Genomic DNA, 10,404 nt, shown 5'->3' with positions numbered 1-10,404 from the left:
GGACATGATGCATGTTTCTCTCTTCTTGGCTTTTTATTTTGTCAGAAAGGGGTATGGGTTGATCAAGGCACAATAAGAATGCAAAGTGCTTTCTTCCCAATCCTTTAAAAAGATTAGGCCTCCAGGTAAGGAGCAAAGGTGACTTTCTGGTTAATATGAGGCTGCTTACATCCCGTCTGCTCCCACTGGGTGTTTAGATGAAGAAAAGAATTCATTCTCCATCACCAGGCATGATGATAGCCTACTTGAATACAGAGGTTCCAGCTCTCTTTTTTCTTCTGGAGGAAAGGTGGTGGTGGATGTAGTCGTCTTGTGTACATGTGTTCATCTTTATGGAAGATGCTGGATTAAGGCATGATGTTGAAATCCGTGCTAATCCATTTATCCCACTGCCTACAGGATGGGCTGCTGGTGACGTTAAGAACTTTGGTCTCTAGGACTCATGTACATATTCATGCCACTGATTGCACTGGCAGTCAGCTGCAATATCCTGCTTCTGGGAGGAGGATATTTGGAGGTTTCAGAGCTTGAGAAACCTGCACCTCTGTTAAACTGCTCACGTTTTATTTTTCTTTAAATCAAAGAGCCATGAAGGGGAATGACTGTTAAAAATAGTCAGATTGATGTAGATGTGGATTATGTCAGAAAGGGAATGAGCAGTTTATGTTAAGAATAGTCACAAATAAAACATATCTTTTTGGTTAGTTGAAGGTAAGAGAGACATGTATCTGGATCAGCCCCCTACTCATTGCCACCTTTTCTGCCCAATGTCTTTGTTTGCCACCTTAACAGCCAGGGACTGGGCTGCCCTGCCAGAGGTGTTATGAACATTAAACCTGCCAAGGGCAGTGAGGTACCTCCATGCTTTATTGAACAGGGTTGAACAGGTATCGTGATGACTAATTGAGAATGGGTTTTCATTTGAGAAACACCCACGCGTACAAACTCCATTAGCTAATCAGGTTTCCCGGGGGTTTTACAGTTTTGAAGCCCAAAGGTTCCTACCACTGACAGTACACAGCCCAGGCACCACCACACCATGCGGACAAAGCTAAAAGGGCTGTCAGTGCTGACATGTTTGCCTTAAACTGGAAAATTTTAAATGTTCCCAGTGGCCCAACTATTTGTCCTTCCACCTGACTACCATTCAATCCATTGCCCGCAAATATGGTAAGAGGAAGAAAAGATGCATTATTATTAATAAATGAATGAAGCTATTTGCTATTTATTATTTAAGCCCTCAATACTGGCAGGCTTTAGTGATACATGAAATATAGGCAAGTAATTTATTTATTAGGCAAAATAATGATTTTTCCCCCCCATTCTGGAGCCCTCTCTGACCCAAAACAGCAGGGGGTTTATCAAATACAAATACGATGACTTGTAATTTTAGAGTCTTTCAGAGCACTGTAACTGACAACCTTTTTAACATAAGTATGTTGAACAAATAATTTATAGAAGTATTCTGGGAATATTTTAGGGTGTTTTATTACTACTTCTGAAAGCTATGGCATGTTATTGATTTTGGTGTATTAATATAACCTAAAAGTGAGGGCACATGCTTGCCTCCTAATCCAAATCAGCTTTGATGGCAACCCATATATTTTACTGAAAGGAGCCTTGAACTAACGGCAGAGGTTAACAATTACACATCATAGCCAAAAGTTTAAGATAATGAATTTTGCTCATTACATACTATCCAGCTCCCACCACAGGAAGTTCCCCACTAATCCCTCCTCAATGTCTCATCCAAATTTCTCCAGTAGCTATGTGTCAGAATTTTGAAGCCTTATTCCTGCATTTGTGTCATGCAATTTACATTGTATTCATGAAAGCTTCCACTGAGGAAGTGTAATCATCATTACTGTTTTCTGTATGCCATAAAAATAGTGTATTTCTCTTAAAATGGGATTGCTTGCTTGCTTTATATTTTTTTTTATGTATATATGTGTGTGTGTGTCTATACATAGGCATAGGTATATATAACAATAGCTGTGATATATACATTACTGGATGTGGGTATTATTTCTCTATTTTGTTCTTTGCTGTTCCTGGAGTGCTGTTCCTGGAGTACTGCCCCTGGGCACTACAGAGATGTTCAGTTCCTCTGTCTGCTTCTCTCCATCTGTTCAATGGGTCCAGAGCAGCTTCAGTGCAGTGTGTCAGGAAGATTGGCACCTCTAGCCCTTGCTTTCTGGTGACCTGGGTACCTGTCTGTTTAATGCTTCAGTGAAACTGGACCAATTCACCTGGCTGCTGAAAACTGTCCAACTACCGTTTCCAACTACCAATGCCTAATCATTGCCATCGTGGTGCACATGTTGACCAGGTGACTCATTAGAAGACTCTCCAAACTGCACCACCAAATGTGTGCTTTTTTTTTCTCTTCCTGAGAGAAACCTTCTCTGCTGACAATTAGTTTTGCTGTGGTTAATTCAGTTCTGAGGACGACTTATTCAACATTTAGTTCTTGGCTTGAAAAAGGAATGGTGGACAGTTTTTAAGTACCTTGACATAACAACCCTCTGAACTATGGTTCTTCTCTAGCTGCACTTTCTTAATAGCATCCAAACAGATTGTTTAATTGCCATTATCTTCCTCCCTTTTCAATAAACAATGATTCTTTTATCTCATCTTTATGGTCAATGGTGCCATCAGTGATGGTTTGGCCATGGGAACCCATGTTTGTGCCCAACTTGTCGAGTGTGCAGAACCTTTTGGGACAGCTCTGCAGCATTGGTGGCTGTTAATGAGGAACAGATAGGCAGCTTCAACTGCAAAGTGAAGGGGAGACCTTATCGCTCTCTACAACTACCTGAAAGGGGGTTGTGGCGATGAGGGTGTTGGTCTCTTCTCCCAAGTAACTAGTGATAGGACAAGAGGAAATGGCCTCAAGTTGCGCCAGGGGAGGTTTAGATTGGATATTAGGAAAAATTTCTTCACTGAGAGGGTGGTCAGGCATTGGAACAGGCTGCCCAGGGAGGTGGTGGAGTCGCCATCCCTGGAAGTGTTCAAAAAACGTGTGGATGTGGCGCTTCAGGACATGGTTTAGGGGACATGGTGGTTCTGGATTAATGGTTGGACTTGATGATCTTAAAGGTCCTTTCCAACCTAGTGATTCTGTGATTCTGTGATTCTGTGAGGGAGCTGGTAGAAAAAATTCCTCCAGATTTGTACCCTGTTTCAAACTTTCTGGGAACTCCATGGCTGGTGAGTCAGAGACTTGTGCTGCACTTTATCAGCTCTGGCCCCTTGCTGCCCTCCTTTGCTGCTGTCAGCATGGATATAACAGCATCATGATGCTATTGCTGCTGCTGGTCAGATTAGGAGAGAAAGGCATGGGGTGCTCACTGAAAGAGACTCTTAAGTCTTGAGGTGGTGTTGTCCTCAAAGCCAGAAAGACTCTTGCTTACCTTTACGCCATGGTTTCTGTTTAAAAAACCTATGCATGGGGAAGTGTGTGAGGTGGACTGAGAAATGTGCATTAAAATAGCATAAAATGGAGACTTTTTTTATTTGGGGTAAGAATTTCAATCAAAATAACTCTGGAAGAGGAAAAAAGCATACAGATCTTGAAGAGCAGGGAATAGGCCATCTGGCTGAACATGCAGCCCGTTAAAATGTACCTTAATCCCCACTTCCTGCTTTTTTTCCATATGCTTTGCTGTGTGAAAAGTCAGGTACAAAGCGGTGCCCTTAAAAGAGAAGTTTCACTCCTGGTCACCTAAAAAGGTGACTCCTAATTAAATCTGAAAGAGGCATTTTATATTCATCATAGTAGATTTACTCACACCTTTATTTTCCAATAAAATGTGCTTGCTCCTCCTGTCCTTGTGGCATGACTGATATTACCTCCCACCAAGAAGTTTCTGAGGGAAGGATTTTTTCTTCCCCTTTTTTACACAATTTAAAATTTGCTTTACTGTTTTTCGTGGTAAAACTCCAGCACCATTTGTGTCCTGGTGTAGTTAATGTCCTCATTCTCAAAGGAGGAACTCCAAGGGCCTTGGGTTGAAATAGAAGAACCTGTACACCTGCTTCCTTTGCAGTCAATATTTGATGATTTGTAAATAGTAATAATATAGTGGCAAAGGAGAGAAGATGCTTAAATGCAGTACTAAGCAATTGCAAATGTAAATTAGTTCTTGGGCCCATTGCAGGCAGAGTTTTATCGGTACAGGTTTTGGAACACACTGTGCAGGGCTTGATACTGAAAACCATTTCTTAAACCTTGTGATTTTCAAGCTTCATAAACTTCTTACGCTTTCAAAGCAAATCTTCAAGCCCCAGCTAATTCACTGGTCTTCCTGCAAGTTGGTCCAGGCTTTTAATATGGCTTTGGTGCTGGAACTTGTTTCTCACGTTGTCAGAGAGTTAGACAAAGACAGGGGCCCTTTGGAAAGGGCTGTCAAAGCCTTTAAAAGCTAATGGGAGCCGGGGCACTTGAAAATCTGTGAATAAGCTCAACCATTCATACACTGCATCCCTTGCATAAGATAGTCCAGAACAGTGGTGGAACAAGCAGGCAGTTTGCCCCAGGTCCCTCGTTTAGTGGGGTATAGACAGGCCCACTACGGTATTGTATTTCCTAATGTGCAGTAGACTGCACGAATTACAGCACTCCTTTCCTCCAGGTGCACATGATACAGAGAGCTCCTGTTGTTGTTTTGGGTTCTTTATTTTTAGGTTCAGTAGATTTTATTGGGTTATTTTCCTACACTGTGAATACAGGCACCAGGTAGTCAATAACAATCGCTCCATTAAAAAGGAAAAATAAAATCTTCAGTGTTAGCTGCACACACTAGAAATAAAAAAAAAAAAGGAAGGGGGAAAGATGAAGGGAAAAACAGATGCCAAACATTGTTTTACATGTCACAGAGGCTGCTGTTCTATAAACTTATGTCTTCGAATAAGTGCAAGTAAAATGTTACAGAAAAGGCGCATTGTATTGCATTCTTCTTCCGTGAGCTAGACCCTCCCTTAACGCTGCTGCTTCCACTATCTCCACAAAAAGCAAAAAAACCCAAACCCCCATGTCTTCTGCTCCTAAGCGTTCAGCTCTGAGCACCAGTCACAACTGGTTTGTGCTCCCTGCTTGCTGCTGCCATTGAAGCTTTATTTAGTCCTGATAGTGAGTGAAACAGTCAGGTGTAAGATTTTAGGTCTCCGCTCAGACGAATCGTGCACGGTACATGCTGAGCAGCCCGAGTGTTTACAACAGCCTGTGACAGAACGTGTTACTCGTTGTGACTTGAGGCACTGCCGTAGAAATATGGCACATTGCACAGAAATTGCTTTTGCAGCAAACCGAAAGTCTTGTTGTTAGGGTCCGCTATTGGATTAACCCACCGACATGCAATCCAACCTGATACCAGCAGCAACGATTTATTACCGGCCGTAACTTTCCGTCACATCAGAGCTCACGATGAAATCGCAGAGTGTGTGGGTGTGCATGTTTTTGTGCATATGTGTCTCTGTGTGTGTGTGCACAATGGCTTTGAGGGACAGAGAGAGCAGCTGAGCTATACGGGAGCTGGGAGTGAGTTCCCGTGCTGCGGCACCACATCCAGAGCCCTTTGCAGCGTGTCAGGTCCTGTGCTTGGGGTTAAAATCTCCTGTGGTGCTTAGCCTGCAAACTATTTGTGTCACTGGAAGTCACCTGGGGATGAAGGAGGGGTGCAATTCGTGTCTCAGTTGCACAGATAGAGCCCGTTGAGGTTACAGAGTAACTGGGGGTAGTAGTAGCTCCCAAAGTCTTTGCTGTTTAGTTCACCAGCCCTATGAATATTCAGATTACATCCTCTCCACTGATGCTGCCACACAGAGTGCCAATTTGTTTCAAAGCTGTTTGTTAGTGTTTTGGGGGAGATATGAACACCTGTCCAGGGGGAATTGGGCTGAAATATCACCCGTTCAGTTTGCGTATCGTCTGGCAAACTGCCGACAGATGGCCCTGATTTTCAGCCACGGTTTGCCGACTGTTACCGATTTCTTACCTGCAACTAAAGCACCAAAAACCTCCGTCCTTCACTGCCAACCGGGATCAGCTGTAACTTACCTCTGTTAGCCATGCAAATGGTTTAGAGAAAAGCAAAATATTTCTACTTTTCCTTGCAGCTGTTTGACCAATGTCCCGTCCCCCCTTTACTCCAATCCTGTGAAATACAAATAGTAATTTTGTCAAGAAAAGTCAGTTTTTCTCAATTACCAGCCTGTGGGTAACCAGATCACCGTTGTACCTGGCAATAATGAGTGAATTTTAACGTAAAAAAAAGCCAACTAATGAGGTAATTAACCTGTTATTATATGATAATGACTATGCACTTGCATGCTTGATGGCTTCAATGTAATTAAAAACTTTTACTATGTGCCTGTTTGTGACCTGTAAAATAATTAAGAGGTTCTGAGGGTTTGGACTTTTCTTTCTTTCTTTGTTTTCTATACATACAGTTTTTCTGTCTTTGAGCCCTCTGATCTGAAAGCAATATAATTACATATGAGATTTAGAAATAGATTTGATTCTATGCAAATTCTTTGGAGGAGATAGAGGACTGCAGCCAACACACCAGTGACCATTGCAACCTCTTTCCTCAATGGGGCAAAGAGTATTTGTTTTGGATTAAATCACACAGAGTTAAAAGACACTGTCATTTTAATATTTGATTTAGCAGAAGATTTAGGCTGCTGCCAGAATAGTACTTCAATACTTTAATTTAAATCTGAGCATGAATGTTCTTGAAGTAAGTAAGTGGAACTGCTCAAGTTAAGCATGTGCTTAAAATATTGCTGCATCAGAAGGGAGCATCTAAAAGGCTGCCCTTTCTTAAAATTTCAATTGACAAAAGGAATAGTCTTCATTTGAGTAACATGTACCGTGTTGAGACCCTATCCTGAGTCCCTCTATCTGACAGCATTGGGGAATCAATAACTTCCTATTCCTTCAGAATACTTTTTCCCCCCATATTTAAGACTGCGCTTGTTGCTACAAGAGTCTTTTTCCTCCTCCTTTAGATGTCCCTCCCCAACTGGTAATTTATTATTTTTTTAAATCAGTACACACATAAGCATTGCTATTTTAATTAGGGAGAAGCAAACAGAAGTCATAGGCTATAAGGCACTGTGAGTATGCTTGCTACTCTCACATTTTAATTATTTATTGGAGTAAATAAAATTAAATATTTTCATAGCGATCCAGAACAGGATTTGAAGTAATTACTCTGTCAAATTCATCAAAAATTCTCTCATCAAAATAAAAACCTTGATGCCATTGAATAATTTATAATACAAATACACAGAAATTGTAAAGTATTATAAATAGAAAACTGCAGGGTAAGTGAACATGAATTAGTTAAGGGTTATGTTTCTGAAAGAGCCTGTCATAAGCTGTATAAATTTTTAATAAGTGTTTTTGAGGCCTAATTTTCAGTATACAGTATATACCAACAACTACAGGAAACAACCTGAAAATGGTGATTTAGAAACACAGCTGTTTATGATAGAGGCCAGATTGTGACTCCTCTTCCTGGGCCTTTCTCTCATACAATTTGAACTAATGATGTTTGCCACTGAATGCCTATGGCTTAACATGGATCATCTGCCTAAATAGCAAATACATTAAGTAAACCTAATCTCGATTATTATCTACGAATACCAAATGCTAGGGCAATATATAGCCTATTAAAACCCCAACTGTTCAGTGAGGCATCCGTACGCCAATGACTTAACACCAGCCTGCCTGTGCTCAGTCTTTGATAGGGTTTCTGGCGTGACTGAGGATCTCTCCTCCTTGTGCAGGAGCTGGAAGGGGCTATCGGTCTTCCCTGGCACCCACAGGGCCTGATCCTGCAAGCTGCCATCTCCCCACCTAGTGTAAAAGGAGCTGGAAGCACTCAGCACCTTGCAGGTTGATGGTAACTTTTGCGTTCAAACTTGTAATGCCAAAAGTGACTCTCCATGTTACTGGTAACCAAGCATGCGTCCGAGGCAAAACCTCTGATCTCAAGTGTCCTGACTTCACTTGTTCTTCTTTTTCTAATTGTATTGAGTTCTGGATCAAAATTCTCTGCTAAAAGGCCTCCCATAAAACAAATTAGCAACAGATCTGGTCCTTCCCATGCTAAAGCCATTGTTTTTAGTGGATCTAAGATGGATATAAACATCAACAGCCTTTTGCAAAAACTACCACTGCCAACTCATGGTAGACTTGAAAAATAAAACTTCCTCCTTCGCAGCTAAATGAAACCTGAGATTTATGGTGGGATCTGGATCTAAGGCAGCAAAGGAAACCTGCTGCAGCTCCACTGATGCTAAGGGAGTTCTGGATGCAGCAGTGTAAGGCTGAGGTAATGCCACTGGAGTTGGTGGATTTGTTCTGACTTACTCCCATTGTAAGGAAGCCTTGAAGTCTTTTTTTCACTTCCTTGTTATAAGGGTCATTAGGTAAATTCTACGCCTAAAAGTAGTTCTAGGAGTTAAAGAAAATAGTGCCATTTGTTGTTTATTCTATTTTAGGAGGGTTTTTTCCTTGGCTTTGTTGTAGCACATCACCGTTTTGGTAGACATGTCAGTTCATATCATATCTGGCTAAAACTTTGTTTTTTGAGAGCCACTAAGAAGCATGCACTGTTTTGATCGATATGCATTACAGAAATAGACACAGGTAATGATTTTCAGACAGCTAAGCCAAGGAAGCTTTATCAGATGTAGAATATGCTATCTCATTTCATGCATGCATCTACCTCTGGCAAGGTTCTTTCTATTTCTGGGACCTAAAGGGCCTCAGCAAGGTAGTTCTGCTTGTAAATCTCTGCTACATCAGAAAGGTCAATATACAAGATGCAGAGCAGGCACAGAATGACAGGAAGTGGGAGCAGGATTGGAACAAGTTAAAAATGGCAATCCTTCTCTGCTAGAAAATGAAAAGCCATGTATGGAACTCATGGGAACGGTTAGGAAGCACTCAGAAAGCTTTGGAAAGCTTTGGCTTATGCAAACTTAAATGTAGCCTAAATTTTGCATTGATTCTCTGTACAAGGTGAAAAACACCCAGCTTGAATATAGTACAAGACAAATCTATTGACTGCAGAGTAGACATAGGAATTTATTGCTGTATTGTTTCTCTTCCCATTCATCAGCCAAGATTTTCTTAACTGTCTGCATTAGCAGTGCCACTGAGCATTTTGTGGAGTTTTTTAGTGACTTAGGGATTTATTCCTCAGTGTAATTACCACCTGACTCTGTGTTTCCCATTCTGGATGGTGAGGGGAACATTCCCCTTTGGGGAACCCCAAAGATTACATTGCTTTACATCAGAGTGTCAGCAAACAAGTTTTTAATGACTATTTAATTAAAGAGAAACCATTTGATCATTTTTTCACTAAATTTTATCTATAATAAGGCTCCTCTTCTTATAAATCTAGGCTACCAAAGCCTGCATGGAGCACAGAGATGGAGGCTTCCATTTATTAGTTATTCACTAGGTCCTTCTTTTCTCTCTGTTCAATAATTGATAGGCACAACCATTCCTCCTACTTCTTCACTGTAGTCAATAGTGTGTCATCCTCTGCTGTCATCTCAGGTCACCTTCCTGAACTGCTTAGGTTTAGGAGTCAAGTCTGGTATAGACAGGTTAAAACTTTTGATAGCAGAAAGAGATATTCTTTTAATATGCTGGTTGCTAATCATTATCAACCCATTTTAAAATGACAAAGTAGCTCGTATAGGGAATCGCTTAATTTCCCTAAGCACATTTGGGTCTCACTTGCTTTAAAGACGTGCTCTTAGCTTGATTTTTCTCTTTGGGTTTGGGGTCTTTAACATTTCCTCTTCTGTTGCTTGTGGTTTCATTGTAACATTATTCTTACTGCTTTTCCTCTTCCATCTATTTCGCTTTCTACTCCACAAGGATATTGTAGGTTTTTTGGACGTCAAATGGAACGACAAAGGGAAAAAATCCCTGCAATTCTTTTTTCAAACTATGAATAGTTTTCCTTTAAAAAAAAAAAAAGTTCTGGTTCATCTGCAGCCAAGTTTATTGGAAATGACAGCTCAAAAGTTCAGTGAGTGAGTGAAGTTCCTAGAGATCAGAAGCCCTCTGCTGTTTCTACTGTTTCCAGGCCTCAATACAAGGGCACCTTTTGGAAGTTTCAAGGTCAGCTGTAGGTCTATTATTATGTTGAATGGAAAGGAAATAATTTTGCACTTGTATCCAACTTCTTGTCATCTTTCTCCTTACCCTACTTGGCTTCTTTGTAGTACTTGAAGGCCTCAGCTCCATCTCTTTTGGCCATTGTAAAGGGTTTGATTGGTGTTGGCCATGTTATCCCTTCTTTCCTCTTTATAAAAAGCAAATGATCACATTGCATTGAAGAAATCATTATTGCCATCAAACAATCTGCCTTAATT

Source organism: Phaethon aethereus (assembly GCF_964289735.1).
Source record: "Phaethon aethereus genome assembly, chromosome: 14".
In the NCBI taxonomy this organism is placed as follows: Eukaryota; Metazoa; Chordata; class Aves; order Phaethontiformes; family Phaethontidae; genus Phaethon; species Phaethon aethereus.
Note: the sequence above shows the minus strand (reverse complement) of the source record.